Raw genomic sequence first — 15,648 nt, forward strand, 5'->3', positions numbered from 1 at the left:
TCAAGATCATGCGAGGCATTAGTGTACGATAATTTTCCTCCTGCGGGGTACCTTGAGGAGGAAGCTGCTGGGGAAACGGGGGCATCTTTCAGGGCCTGGGAGGGGCCTTAAGAGAATTGTGCTCCTTACTCCTCAAAGGGTAGTTCGTGGACCAGCAGCATTGGCATCACTTGGAGCTTGATAGAAATGCAACATCTCAGTCTCTACCCCAGACTTACTGAATTGGAATCTGCATTTCAGTTTGATCCCCAGGGGATTTCTATGTGTGGTAGAGTTTGAGAAGCACCGATGCCCCAAACCCAAACTGGAATGACTGGGCAGCTGCCTCATTTCAGCAAGTGTCATAACTACTTCTAAAAAAGATGTTCTTGCAAGAAACATCTTTAGCTAAGGTAGATATATTAAAATATAAAAATGTGAAATGTAAAGAGTAAAAGGAGTGATGCTTTACCGTGAGTGTGAAGGTGTGGGGAAATAGTGGTATTTTTTTTTTCTAAAGATTGGTGCCTGAGCTAACATCTCTTGCCAATCTTCTTCTTTTTTCCCAAAGCCCCCCAGTACATAGTTGTGTATTCTAGTTGTGAGTGCCTCTGGTTGTGCTATGTGGGATGCCGCCTCAGCATGGCCTGACGAGTGGTGCCCTGTCCGCGCCCAGGATCCGTCCTGGCGAAACCCTGGGCCACCCAAGTGGAGAGCGTGAGCTTAACCACTTGGCCATGGGGCCGGCCCCAAAGTGGTGGTATTTAATGTACAACTTTTCTGAAGGACAATTTGGTAATAGGTATCAAAGTCTTAAAAATTTGTGTACCCTTTGATGCAATGATTCCACTTTCTAGGAAGTTATTTGGAGCAACAATTGGACCAGTTTGAAAAGATGCACGAATTAGAATGTCATATCGTTTATGATAGCTAAAAGAATTGAAAGTCGTCTAAATATCTAACAGTAGAGGATAGTTAGAGAAATTATGAAACCTATAGTGAAATATTCTGCAATTGCTTAAAATGATAAATTAGACTAGCATTTAATCCTCCAGGAATATGTTTATGTATATTTGATAAGTAAAAAACTCAGGTTACCATACTTTGTATAAAACGATCTCATCTATTTTAGAAATAGATATGTATTTTAAAATCCAGAAGGCTATGAAGCTAAATATTAACAGTAGTTATTTCAGATGGTAAGATTAAAGATTATATTTTTCTTTTTGCTTATCTTCTTTTTATGGTTCTTTTATAAATGAAGTGTATTAATTAGCTAATCAAAGGTGGCAATATAGTTATTATTTTGGAAGAGCATTCTTTTCTTTAAGTCTTGAATATTTTACTTCCCAGGCAAAATTCCTAAAAGGAAAAACATTTTGTCGTCTTACGTGCAACTTTTTTTTTCAGATTTTTTTTCCTAAAGAGTGGTCCTGAGCTAACATCTATTGCCAATCTTCCTCTTTTTTTTTCTCTCCCCAAAGCCCCCCAGTACATAGTTGTATGTTCTAGTTGTATGTCCTTCTAGTCGTGCTATGTGGGACGCCTCCTCAGCATGGCCTGATGAACGGTGCCAGGTCCGCACCCAGGATCTGAACCGGCGAAACCCTGGGCCGCCCAAGTGGAGTGCATGAACTTAACCACTTGGCCGGCCCTTGCATGCAACTTTTTCACTGTACTCACTAGATTATGTTAAAATGATCTTTTAGAAGTCTTCCTCCTCCAAGACTGAGACTGCGTTATCTTTATCTCTAGGGCCTAGCATGGAGCTCGGCATGCAGCAGGCAGTTAATTAGTATTTTAAATGGATGAATACAAGGGTTTTGGACGACTGTTTGAAGTTTGTTTGATTCTTTATGAGTGGCCTATGGGATGAAAGTAGGAATTGATTGCTATTGGATATAGGTAATGTGCTTGATGGTATAACTGTGGAGGGCAAAGTTCTGCTTGACTGATTGGTTTAGCTGTCATCTCTATTCTGGTAATAAATTGTTCCGTGAGGTGCTGGCCAGGACTGAACGTGTCAGGAGGTCAGGCCATGGAGACCTATAAAGGCTCGGAGGAAATGTGCTTCCCAGGAGCTGCTCACCACCTGCTCCAGTGGGGTGGCCCTCGGGGACTCCTAGAAGACTGTTGTGCTCAAGTGGAAGTTCATGGGCAGTGGAAATGAGGTTCTGGGTCCTAGTTTGTTTGTTTTAGTGTAGTTGTAACTTGGGATCTTGTCTCATTAGGAGACAGAGTTTGGAGGCTTGAGCTACTGCTAACAAGCGCTCCCTCTGTTTCAGCATCATGCTAAGAAGCATTCGCAAGCATTCTTTCACCCAGTCCTCACTGCTTCCTTGTGAGGTCGGTACCCATTTTACAGGGCAGGAGATTGAAATTGAAGAAGGCTAAGCTACTTGCCCCAAGTTTGAACACAAAGAGGTGGAGATGGAATCCACACGTGGGTCCCTGGACCAGAGCCCAGGCCCTCCTGCAGTGCTATGAAGAACCCCTCAGACCATCCCCACAACTTCATGCATGGCACAGAGCTGGTGGACACACCCCTGGGCTTTTGTGAATGTTCTCAGTTCTCTTTGGTAAACAGATTCTATTTAAAAATGGGTCCCCACATTCTGTGGTCATGTATTTTCTTTCTCTTAACTGTAAGTGAAGTCACCAGAAAATCTATTTTATAGCTTAAAAAAGAAGAAGGGAATAAAAATATTCTTATCAAAGTAGTTCATATTGTTTAGAAATAGTCACGAGATTCAAGAAAGCGATTTGCATACTTTACTTAAGAGTAAACTTTAGCTTTAATTTGGCTTATAAGTGATTTATGAATGAATTATAATTCATAAAGTTATAAGAAAATTCATGGAAGATTCATTGAATGTGTCTGAACATAGGCTTGTTTCTTGCAATACCCCGGTTTCTGTATTTGGAAATGTTAACAGTATGAAAAAAACATCAGTTCTAAGCTACAAAATTGGGGAAATGTTTCTGATGTTGAGCGATATAGGAATGAAATATGAGTATTTGTTTATAAATCTTTTGGATGCTTTACATTTGGAATTTGCATAGTAATACAGAAGGATCTTGAGAAACATCTGAGGAAGGGTCATGATTTGGTCCAAATTATACGTCCAAGAGGTTTCAAGATTATAAATGACATGAACCTACTCTGGGCTTTCGTTAGTGCTCCCCAACCACAAATGGGTTGTATCTTAATTGTGACAGTTGTAATCCACATTTTCTTGTGTGACCATTTGATTGATATCTGTCTCTGCCACTTGCCTGTGAGCTTCATGGGAGCAGAAGAGCCACATCTGTTTTGCTTGTGATTGTATATACTTAGCACATACTAGCGCATAACAGGAACAGCAGCAACAACAATGAGAATGAATAAGAACAATAACCAACACTTGCTGAGCCCTTGCTCTGTGCCAGGTATTGTTGTAAGTGCTTAACACTAACTCATATAATGGTAGTTTGACACGTCGTGGTCAAATGACTTTTATATACATGAAAAGTAAATTTTGAGTCTATACATCTATTTAACGTTGGGGAGGTTTGCGAGACTTTTTATTCTGATGAGAACTGGAAGATGCTGGACTCGAAGTGCTTTGGCAGAGGGTGGCTTTTCTTTTTCGTACCTGAAAATATTGGTTTCCATGTTTTTACATTCTTTTTTATTTCTTAGCCCCCACAGCAGATTTTTAAGAAACCAGAGAAAAGGCTAGACACTATCTAACTCTTAAAGAACTAGAATGGCAATGCTCTTCCGAATTTGGGCTTTAGTTTTAATAGAAAAGTCTCTGACCAGCAGCTCTCAGCTCCGATGGTGGGAGAGGAGGATGGCGTTTCAAGAAAGTTTCAAGCTGACGTCTCTGTTGCTGCTGCAGTAACCTCCGCTTAATTTATTGTCATTTAGTGCAAAAATTGATGAGAACATAACCTTTGAAGGGTTTTTATGTTTTATTGGCTATAAAAGATAAAATATGGAGTAAAAGGAAGTAAAATAGTATTTTGTTAGGTCAGGGGCTGATTTATGCTTTAAGTAACTGATAGCACAATCAGAGGGTCGTAAAGATCAGTCTCTGCCTCCTATCTCTTCTCTTTTTATGTGTGCATTCAACAAGCTTCTCTTTGTGGCTCTCAGGCCCATGGGAGCTCCCCCAAACACCAGGCCCCTTTGTCCAAGGGCATTAACTCAGCTGTTTAGATCAAGAATATCACGGAGGCTTCTGTCGCAGACATTAGGCAATTGGGATAAGTCTAAATGAATCAGATACTTGACATGTGCAAATAGGATGTTTGTTCACAAGCGACTCCCGGCTGCATTGTGTCTTGAATGAACAGGCAAAAACAAAGCGTGTGAGTTAAATTGAATTTTGTGGGAAACACACAAAGAGATCCGGATCTTCGGGAACTGGCAGCAATTGCAGTGGTGTGCGGGAGGCTGCTGGGAAGGCCCAACCCCACCAATTCCCCCAACACACCTCCCCACCCAAAAAAGGAGAAAGAAAAGATACCAAACCAATTTCAAAGTGATTAAATTTGATTATCTAGGTCAACTTCAGCTCACGCATCAGAATCACCTGGAGGGAGGCTGGTCCATTGCCCAGTGGTTAAGTTCATGACTCTTCTTCGGGGGCCGGGTTTTCGCTAGTTTGGATCCTGGGCAAGGACCTAGCACCGCTCATCAGGCCATGCTGAGGCAGTGTCCCACATAGCTCAGCTAGAAGAACCCACAACAAGGATATACAACTATGTACTGGGGGGCTTTGGGGAGAAGAAAAAAAAAAGAGGAAGATTGGCAACAGATGTTAGCTCAGGGCCAAAAGAATCACCTGGAGGGCTTGTGTTGGGTGCCAAGCCCAGAGTTTCTGATTCAGTATGTCTGGGGTGAGACTTGAGAATTTGCATCTCTAACAAGCTCCCAGGTGATACTGCCTGGCTGGGGACCTCACTATGAGAACTTCTGCTGTAGGCGCTCATTTGTCCATGGCGTAGCCAGGTGGACGTGCTTCAAAGAGCTGTGAGAATCCAGGAAGACATCTCACCTCAGAAGGGTGCAGCTGGGTGAGTCTGGGGGGGGTGGGGGGGTGGGCGGTGTGTGTGTTTCATCTGCAAGCAAGCCAGGACCTGTCCTGAGGGTAAATAACCGCTTTAATCTTTGGAACTTTCAATCTAAGGTTGGGCTGAGGAATAAAATATGCAAGTTAATATCTTTCCTTAAGTGTCATGTTTGTTTTGTAGGATTTGCTTCCAAAGTAATATACTTGCTTGGAGTTCCTTGAGCATGCTGGTCTGTTTTTATCGCTGTGTGCTGGATGCTAAGCATGGTGCTGTGCACTAGGCCTGCTACGTAATTTGCAGGACTCAGTACAAGTGAAAATGTGGGGATCCTTGTTCAAAAATTAAGAATATGAAGACAGTGACAGCAGGGCATTAATCCCAATGCCAGTCCTTCTAAGTGCAGGGCCCTGCGTGATGGCACAGTCTCTACACCCTGAAGCTGGCCCTGCTTGTCACCTAGTAGACGCTCAACAGGAGCAAGCAGTTTATTGGCTCCTTTCGCTAAAGGATCATTGACTAAAGATTGACCAAGAAGGGATTTTGAAGGACCTCCTGGTGTGACTCCCTCTTTTCTTGGGGGGGGGTGGGGGTGGGGTGGAGGCAGGTGCTGTCCTTTCACATAATCCCTGTGAGTTATCCTGGCGCCTCTGCACCTGTGACCGCATGGACAGCAGCTCTGTGAGGGAGGCACGAGGAGCCTATTTGCACAGGACTCAGCTGTGACTTGGCCATAGTGATTTGGACCAGTTTTCTGAAGGCTAGCGCTCTTTTTTGGAATTTTATTTTTCACTTGCCACATTTGCCTCTCAGGTTTTTGCTGTTTGCTTGAAGACACACAGCCAGTGACAGTTGAACAGGAATTTGAACCCAATCTTCTAAATCCTATGTGAATATTCTTTTGACTATCCACCACTGAAGAAAGCAAGTTTTGGGAAGTTCATTGATTCTATTGATCAGTATTTTTGAGCTCTGAAGCTTTAGTGTTGATCTGAGAAATCTAGTTGACCCCTGGTCTGTTTCTGTTCCTGTGTGCTGTTTAGTTCTGAGAACAAATGACTTGTCAAAAACACCCTGTTCCCAGGAGAGTCTGGCCCCCTAAATTTCACTATTGCTGGCTTGGAAGACTCTTTTCTGAGTTAATCCCTCACTCAGTGTTCTTCTGCTAATGCTACCCAATGTTTAGATTAAATAAAAGTACTTATTTCCCAGTACACTGGAATTCTCCCCTCCCCACCCCCTCTTGATTGATCTGTGTGTGCCTGGTGTTCCTTCCCCTGTGCCCTGTGGGTGTGAAACTCTTCCTCCCAGGGTATGAAGCCAGGTGGGCATGGTGACTATGGCTGGATGCCCTTGGACAGGCTGGCTGGGTTTGAGTCCTGCTTCTACCCTTCTTACTTGCTGTGCAATCTTGGCCAAGTTTTTGACTTCACCAGCTTTGCGCTTGTTTCCTGGTCTGTAAATAGGGATAATGCAGTAACAGAGGTTTGCTGTGACGATTAAAGGGCATAACTTATGCAAAGTGCTTTGGTAATAGCATCACTGTGTCGAGAGATGGCGCCAGACACAACTAGGCAGTGGGTCAAATTTTTTTTCCTTTATTCTCAGTTGCTTGTTTCATGCTTTCTCCACCCCCCTGGGAGGGGAGTGTTGAAATGTTGCCTTTTCCCATGGTGCATCTGCACTACAGTACATTCAAAATTCCAAACCAAAACACAATGGAGGGGATGGTATTGCCATAATTGGTACATGTTTTTTTTTTTTAACAAATGAAGAACATTTTTTTTTTTTTTTTTTAAGATTTTATTTTTTCCTTTTTCTCCCCAAAGCCCCCTGGTACATAGTTGTATATTCTTTGTTGTGGGTCCTTCTAGTTGTGGCATGTGGGACGCTGGCTCAGCGTGGTCTGATGAGCAGTGCCATGTCCGCGGTACATAGTTGTATATTCTTTGTTGTGGGTCCTTCTAGTTGTGGCATGTGGGACGCTGCCTCAGCGTGGTCTGATGAGCAGTGCCATGTCCGCGCCCAGGATTCGAACTGACAAAACACTGGGCTGCCTGCAGCGGAGCGCGCGAACTTAACCGCTCGGCCACGGGGCCAGCTCCCAGAAGTGGTACCTGTTTTGAAGCAGACTTTTTTTGAGGGCGTTGAGTGGGGAATGCCACGTAAAAAGAAAAAATTATGCCTTGTAGGTGGGCTTGTGTCTCAACAACGTGAGGAAATGAAAATGTGTATGAGTGTGTGTGTAAGCAAGTGTGTAAAGCACTCATGAACTTCATCGTTAGAATCTGCCTTCTTCCTTCCAAGTCCCTCGATCCTCCTGTGCCCCTCCTCTCCCAGTTTTGCAGTGAGTTTTGGAAAAATTGAATCTACGGTTGCCTGGGGCTCAGGGAAAGCCGTTTTCCTTCAATGCGCTCACTGCAGCTTCTCATTCTGTTTCTTCCACCAGTTCCCAGTATTTAGAATGAATGCAAATGTTTATTTACCAACATCTTGATATGTTTTTCTACACCCACAACTATTTTTACAGAAGTGAAATGTTGAGCATCAAGGGATGACACAAAGATAGATGTTTCCACTGCTTTTTCTGACGATCATGGGGGAAATGGAGGATCTGTATCTTTGAGCCTTAGGCACCAGCTTGCTTCACCCCTTCTGATCATCCTGTGTCTGCACAGCAGCCAGTGGGGCAGCCCTTCTTCCTCTCCGCCCATCCTCCCACCGTAAAACAACCCATGAGCTGGGCAGCCATTCAGAGTCCTTGTAATAGGAGGAGATGCTTTAGATTTTCATAGAGCAATATTTTTGGAGAATGGGGTTGAGCGAATGAATACTAGCTGCGTTGCAAATACTAAGTTGAGATTGCCGGTCAAAGCTTAACTGAAGGATATTCTCACTTCAAGTGCCTAGGGAATCCTCTACACTTCTGCATTTATTAAAGACACATGAAATCAAAACTATAATTTGACAACTTCATGGAAAAAAACACATTGTTGTTACCCAAGGAGAGCCCCACTTCTCCTCTGGTATTGACAAGATCTGTGCCCTGTCTTCTATGATTTGCTGCTCCAGTCCCTGCTTGACCAAGGTGAACAACGATGACATAGATTCCTAAAACCAGAGACAATTTCAGAACTCCACTATTGCTATGGGACTCTGCCTCTTCCCTCACTGTACATAAAGAGACACACTAGCCGGTGTTTTTTCTTTTAATTTTCCTTCACTCTGTGCGCAGGCTATTGAGCATCAGATGGCTGCTTCCACACAACTTCAGTGCTAACTGAGCCATTAGATGCTAACTTGGGCTCATCGTCTGTCTCCTTTTTCTTCCCCTCAATGAAGGAAAACCCCTCCCACCGACACCCTGCGCTCCTCCCACTGAATTCTCATCTTCCTTCTGAATTGCTGATCTAAACCAGATTCTTGAGGATCATCCTAGATGCCTCCCATTTCCTCATCTCAACATCCAACTCAACAAATATCATTGATCAAGTCTCTCTAGACTCCCTCCCTGGTCCCCTATTTCCTGCTCTCATTTAAACTATCACATCTCTCGTGTGGATGGCTGTGGTCTGCTCTCCCTCTGTAGTCTCAGCGTGGACCATCATTCCTCCCCCAACCCCCTAGAATGAACGAAGCATTGCTGTGATGGATAAACTTCACTGCTTCTCAGAATGGGGTCCAAACTCCTCTTTTGGCAAGGAATATTTTACTAACCTTCCCTTGCCTCCCTCTCTAGCTACATCCGCGACCTTTCAAAAGCACCCAGAACACATGACTTAATTTTCCTGCAAGTGGCATATTCCCTCAACTTTCTGGGCCTTTTTGTGAGCTCCTTCCCTAGGATCCTTTTACGGTGCTGTGTCTGGATAACTGCTATCAGCTCAAGGGTCATCTCCTCCTTAAAGCCTTCTCTGATTGCTCAGGCAGAGTTGACTCTTCTCTCCTTTTGACTTCGTGTAAAAATGTCCTAGCACTGCTGCTATATTGCACCTAGTTTTTTTTTGGTGCAGAAGATTGGCCCTGAGCTAACATCTGTTGCCAATCTTCCTCTTTTTGCTTGAGGAACATTGTCCCAGAGGTAACATCTGTGGCAAACTTTCTCTATTTTTTATGTGGGATGCTGCCACAGCATGGCCTCATGAGCAGTGTGTAGATGCATGCCTGGGATCCAAATTGGCAAACCCTGGGCCACCAAAGAGGAGTGTGCAAACTTAACCGCTATGCCACCAGTCTGGGCCCTGCACCAAGTTTTTAACGGGTACTTGGAGACAAGGAGCTCATCACACCATTACTATTACAGTATCTCTTTTTACTTTCATTATGGCACATTTTAAACATACTTTTATGAAGTGTAGCATACACACTAAAGAGTGTTTAAAATGTATAGGTGAAATTTAAAGAAATCACCACAAAATCAAACACCCATGTGTCTATCACTCAGGCCTTAGACACAGGGCTTTGCCAGTCCTCAGAAATCCCCTGTATGTCCCTCTCTGGTCTCATCTGCTTCTGCCACCCCCTATAGGTAACTATTATCCTGAATTTCATGTTAATTATTAACTTGCTTTTCTTTATGGCTTTTTAAAATGCCACCTAAGTATGTATCCGTAGGCAATATGTTGTTTAATTAGGTCTGTTTCTGAACTTTATATAAATGGAATTGTTCTGTTTGTATACATTTGTGACTTGCTGCTTTCTTTCATGATTATGTTTATGAGACTTATTCTGTTGATATGTGTTGTCATGGTTCATTCATTTTTTTCATGGTTGTATAAATTCCATTTTATTAATATATCATATTTTATTTACTGAATCTATTGTTGATGACTTGTTTCTAGGTTTTGCAATTATGACAAAGGCCCCTAGGAATGTTCTTGCCTATGACTTCTGGCATACATGCAAGATTGGCTTTAGTATCTATATAGCTGGAAGTAGGACATCTGGGTAGAAAATATATGCAGGTTCACACTTACCAGACATTACCAAACATTTGCCAAAGTAGTTATATCAAGGATTGTATCTTTTTAATCTTGGTATCTCTAGTGCCTAGGACAGTGAATGGCCAAACGTGGTTGCTTGATAAACATACCCACTGAGTGAAAGCAGAACCATAAATGAGGTGTGACGTCACAGCCCTTGTCTATGAATAGCTCTGGGAAATAAAGCTGAAGCAAGCATCTTTTCCACCCCCAACTTACTTCAGCTGGTGGAGTGGGCCTGCTGGCTTGGTTTGGAAGGGTGCATTTTAATAGTAATCAAGATAGAATTGATGTAATGTCTTATACTATTTTAAAATGGGATTCTTAGAAGACCACTTGAAATTATGGTTATAGCAAGCAGACCCTTCAGCGGAAAATAGGTCCCAACTATGCCTTTAAAATTAATAATCTTGTCCCATATTGCTGAGGGGCTAGATCTTGGGAGCTAACTTGCCTTGGAACACAGGTCTTTCTGCACACATCTTCTGGAGCTCAGAATATATAGATCTTTGACACAAGAGAGATTAATGCTTCTAGAATGGGTATGAAAGGCCACAAATATACAGTGCTACACAGAGAAAGACATAGATGGACTTTCTGTGCAGCAAAACACTGCTACGCCCTGCTGAAATGTAGGTCATAAATCTGGATAAAGCATGAATTTAATCGTGTTCCTTGAAATACTTCTCCCTAAAGCAATATTTTAGGGATCTCTGGTCTTACCCAAGCCTTATTTAATAAATTGGTTCTTTTAATTTTTAAAAAGTCCTAGATTTACGGAAGAGCTGCAAAGACAGTCCAGGGAGTTCCTGTATACCCTTCCCTTAGCTCTGGCTGATGGTAACAGCATCTCACATAACCATGGCACACTTATCAAAACTAAGACATTAACATCGGTGCAATACCTTAATTAAATTACAGACTTTATTCCAGTATCACCAATTTTTCCACTAATGTTCTTTTTCTTTCCAGGATCCCATCCAGAAGACCACATGCGTGTAGTTGTCATGTCTCCTCCAGTCAGTGATAGTTTCTCAGTCTTTCCTTGTTTTTCATGACTTTGGCTCTTTTGAAGAGTATGTTTAGGATTCCGTAGAATGTCGCTGAATGGAAGTTTGTCTGATGTTTTCTCTTGATTAGACTGGATTATGGATTTTGGGGAAGAATGCCACAGAGGTCAAAGTGTGCTTATTCCATCCTGGGGGGGAGTGCAGGCTATCGACATGACTTATCGCTGGCCCTGTGAGCCCTGGTCACTTGGTTAACGTGGTGTCTGCCAGGTTTCTCAGCTGTAAAATTACAATTTCTCCCTTTCTGTACTGTATTCATTAGATGTGAGTCACTAAGTCCAGCCTACACAAAGGAGGGGGGGAGGAGTATCTGAAAATTTGTGACATACATTAAAATCACACAATAATTGATAAATATTTTGGAAGATACTTTGAGGCTGTGCAAATATCACTTTTTTCCAAGTTGATTCTTTTATATTAGGCAGAAAATAGAACACTCAGGTCCCCAAGAACAGAGGACAGTCAAAAGAGAATTTTGACAACGAAAGTTCTCATTTTTTCTCAAGATAATAAGTAATAATCAACGAATACACTGTTTTTTCAGCACTCTGCTGAAAGGTTCTCTTGGCTTTCAAGCTGAGTAGTTGAAACCCACGTGATGGGGGGGTCGACCAGAATAAGGCTCCTCCATAACCAAGCTCCATGGATAACCCCTAGTGACTGTTTCCTCTCTTGTTTAATTGGTGTTGATGACATCCATACACAACTTTTTCTGTTTGGGGACATTAAAAGCTGGGCTTTATTTTTTAACAGAAATGTTATTAAGTAGGAAGCATGCATAATTTCTCGAGATGGAGAGCAAGAGGTAAAAGCTCCATTTTTCTATAGTTGTCTCTTGTTTCAACTTGTATAAATTATCATTTGAGATAAGATTCTCCAGGCCTTGTGGTGCCAGGCCTTAGAATACTGGTGACAATTTATCAAGTGTATATTTTTTTCTGAGTGAAGAAAATGGCCAAGAATCCCCAACCTACAATGTCCACTCTTCCACGGGTTTCCTGGCCAAAGAGAAACTTCACATTATTAGTTTGTGAGTCTATACTAACTCCTTGCATTAATGCTGCAGAATAATTCCACTAAAATAATCTAAGATTTTTGACTAAATTTCCTGGAAAATCATTATGTAAATGTTAGAAAATTACTCTTCTTTTTAAAAATGTTGGGTTATATGTTTCTTATACTGTTCTGTGTCTAAACCAGAGGTTTCTTTCTTTTTTTTTTTAAGGTATGCTTTCTGGTGAGGCAAATTGGCCCTGAGCTAACATCTGTTGCTTATCTTCTTCTTTTTTTTTTCTCCCCAAAGCCCCCCAGTACATAGTTGTAGGTCCTTCTAGTTCTTCTATGTGGGATGCCGCCTCAGCATGGCTTGGTGAGGAGTGTGTAGGTCCGTGCCCAGGATCTGAACCCATGAACCCTGGGCTGCTGAAGCAGAGCACATGACCTTAACCACTAAGCCACCAGGCCGGCCCCTAAACCAGAGTTTTCTAACATGGCATGTCTGAATTCTTTACAGTCTGGGTCCTTATTTGCTAGTTATAGAAAACTAACTCTGCATCTTTTAAACCGAAAAAGAACCTATTTTTTTAAATTGAGGTAACATTGGTTTGTAACATTATATAAATTTCAGGTGTACATCATATTTTGATTTCTGTGTAGAATACATCATATTCACCACCCACAGACTAATACCATCCATCACCAGACACATGTGCTCAGTCACCTCTTTCTTCCTCCTCCCTCTCCTTTTCCTCTTTGGTAACCACCAACCTAATCTCTGTATTTATGTGTTGGTTTGTTGTTGTTGTTGTCCTCTTTTTATGAGTTAGATCATACAATGTTTGACTTTCTCCCTCCAACTTGTTTCACTTAGCATAATACCCTCAAGGTTCATCCATGTTGTCGCAAATGCATGATTTAATCTTTTTTTTATGGCTGAGTAGTGTTCCATTGTGTATATGTACCACGTCTTCTTTATCTGTTTGTCCCTTGATGGGCACTTAGGTTGTTTCCAAGTCTCGGCTATTGTGAATAATACTGCATTGAATGTAGGGGTGCATATATCTTTACGCATTTGTGTTTTCATAGTCTTTGGATAAATACTCACCAGTGAAATAGCTGGATCATATGGTAGTTCTATTCTTAATTTTTTGAGAAATCTCCATACTGTTTTCCATAGTGGCTGCACCAGTTTGCATTCCCACCAGCAGTGCATGAGGGTTCCCTTTTCTCCACATCCTCTCCAACATTTGTTATTTCTTGTCTTATTACTTATAGCCATTCTGATGGGCATGAGGTGATATCTTATTGTAGTTTTGATTTGCATTTCCCTAAAAATTAGTGATGTTGAACATCTTTTCATGTGCTTGTTGGCCTTCTGTATATCTTCTTTGGAAAAATGTCTGTTCAGATCTTTTGCCCATTTTTTTTAATTGGGTTGTTTGTTTTTTGATGTTGAGATGTATGAATTCTTTATATATTTTGGATATTAACCCCTTATTAGATATATGGTTTGCAAATATCTTCTCCCAATTGTTAGGTTGTCTTTTTGTTTTGTTGATGGTTTCCTTTGCTATGCAGAAGCTTTTTAGTTTAATGTAGTCCCATTTATTTTTCTGTTGTTTCCCTTGCCTGGTGAGATGTGGTATTTGAAAATATGCTGTGAAGACCACTGTCGAACAGTGTACTGCTTATATTTTCTTCCAGAAGTTTTGTGGCATCAGGTCTTACCTTCACGTCTTTAATCCATTTTGAGTTAATTTTTGTCTGTGGTATAAGATAATGGTCTACTTTCATTCTTTTGCGTGGGGGCTGTCCAGTTTTCCCAACAGCATTTATTAAGAGACTTTCCTTTCTCCATTATTTGTTCTTGGCTCCCTTGTCAAAGATTAGCTCTCCATAGATGTGTAGTTTTATTTCTGGTCTTTCAATTCTGTTCCACTTATCTGTGTATCTGTTTTTGTACCAGTACCATGCTGTTGATTACTATAGCTTGGTAGTACATTTTGAAATCAGGGAGTGTCATCCCTCCAGCTTTGTTCTTTTTTCTCAGGAGTCCTTTGGCTATTCGAGGCCTTTTGTTGTTCCATATAAAGTTTAGGATTCTTTGTTCCATCTCTGTGAAAAATGTCATTGGGACTTTGATAGGGATTGCATTGAACCTGTAGATTGCTTTAGGCAATATGGACATTTTAACTATGTTAATTCTTTCAACCCAAGAGTACGGAATATCTTTCCTTTTGTTTGTGTCTTCTTCAATTTCTTTCAACAATGTTTTATAGTTTTCAGGGTACAGGTCTTTCACATCTTTGGTTAAATTTATTCCTAGGTATTTTATTCTTTTTGTTTCAACTGTAAATGGGATTGTATTCTCAATTTCTCTTTCTGCTACTTCATTGTTAGTGTATAGAAACATAACTGATTTTTGTATGTTGATTTTGTATCCTGCAACTTTACTGTTTTCATTTATTATTTCCAAAAGTGTTTTAGTGGATTCTTTAGGGTTTTCTATATATAAAATCATGCCATCTGCAAATAGTGAGTTTCGCTTCTTCCTTTCCAATTTAGATCGCTTTTATTTCCTTTTTTCCCCTGATTGCTCTGACTAGGACTTCCAATACTATGTTAAATAAGAGTGGTGACAGTGGGCATCCTTGTCTGGTTCCTGTTCTTAGCTTTCAGTTTTTCTCCATTGAGAATGATATTAGTTGTGGGTTTGTCATATATGGACTTTATTACGTTGAAGTACTTTCCTTCTATACCTATTTTATTTTGAGTTTTTATCATAAATGGATGCTGTATCTTGTCAAATGCTTTCTCTGCATGTATTGTGATGATCATGTGATTTTTATTCTTCATTTTGTTAATGTGTTGTATCATGTCGACTGATTTGTGGATGTTGAATCATCCCTGCATCCCTGGAATAGATCTCACTTGATCATGATGTATGAGCTTTTTAATGTATTGTTGTATTCAATTTGCTAGTATTTTGTTGAGAATTTTTGCATCAGTGTTCATCAGTGATATTGGCCTGTAATTTTCTTTTTATGTTGTCCTTGTCTGGTTTTGGTATCAGGGTAATGTTGGCCTCATAGATTGAGTTAGGAAGCTTCCCTTCGTCTTCAATTGTTTGGAAGAGTTTGAGAAGGATAGGTATTAAGTCTTCTTTGACTGTTTGGTAGAATTCACCAGGGAAGCCATCTGGTCCTGGACTTTTACTTTTTGGGAGGCTTTTGATTACTGTTTCGATCTCCTTACTGGTGATTGGTCTATTCAAATTCTCTATTTCTTTTTGATTCAGTTTTGGAAGGCTGTATGAATCTAAGAATTTATCCATTTCTTCTAGATTATCCAATTTGTTGACGTATAGCTTTCTGTAGTATTCTCTTATAATCTTTTGTATTTCTGAGGTGTCCATTGTAATTTCTCCTCTTTCATTTCTGATTTTATTTGAGCCTTCTCTCTTTTTGGTGAGTCTAGCTAAAAGTTTGTCAGTTTTGTTTATATTTTCAAAGAACCAGCTCTTAGTTTCTTGATTTTTTTCCCCTGTTGTTTCAGAAAGG

The sequence above is a fragment of the Equus caballus genome, chromosome 1 (genome assembly GCF_041296265.1).
Source record: "Equus caballus isolate H_3958 breed thoroughbred chromosome 1, TB-T2T, whole genome shotgun sequence".
NCBI classification, from domain to species: Eukaryota; Metazoa; Chordata; class Mammalia; order Perissodactyla; family Equidae; genus Equus; species Equus caballus.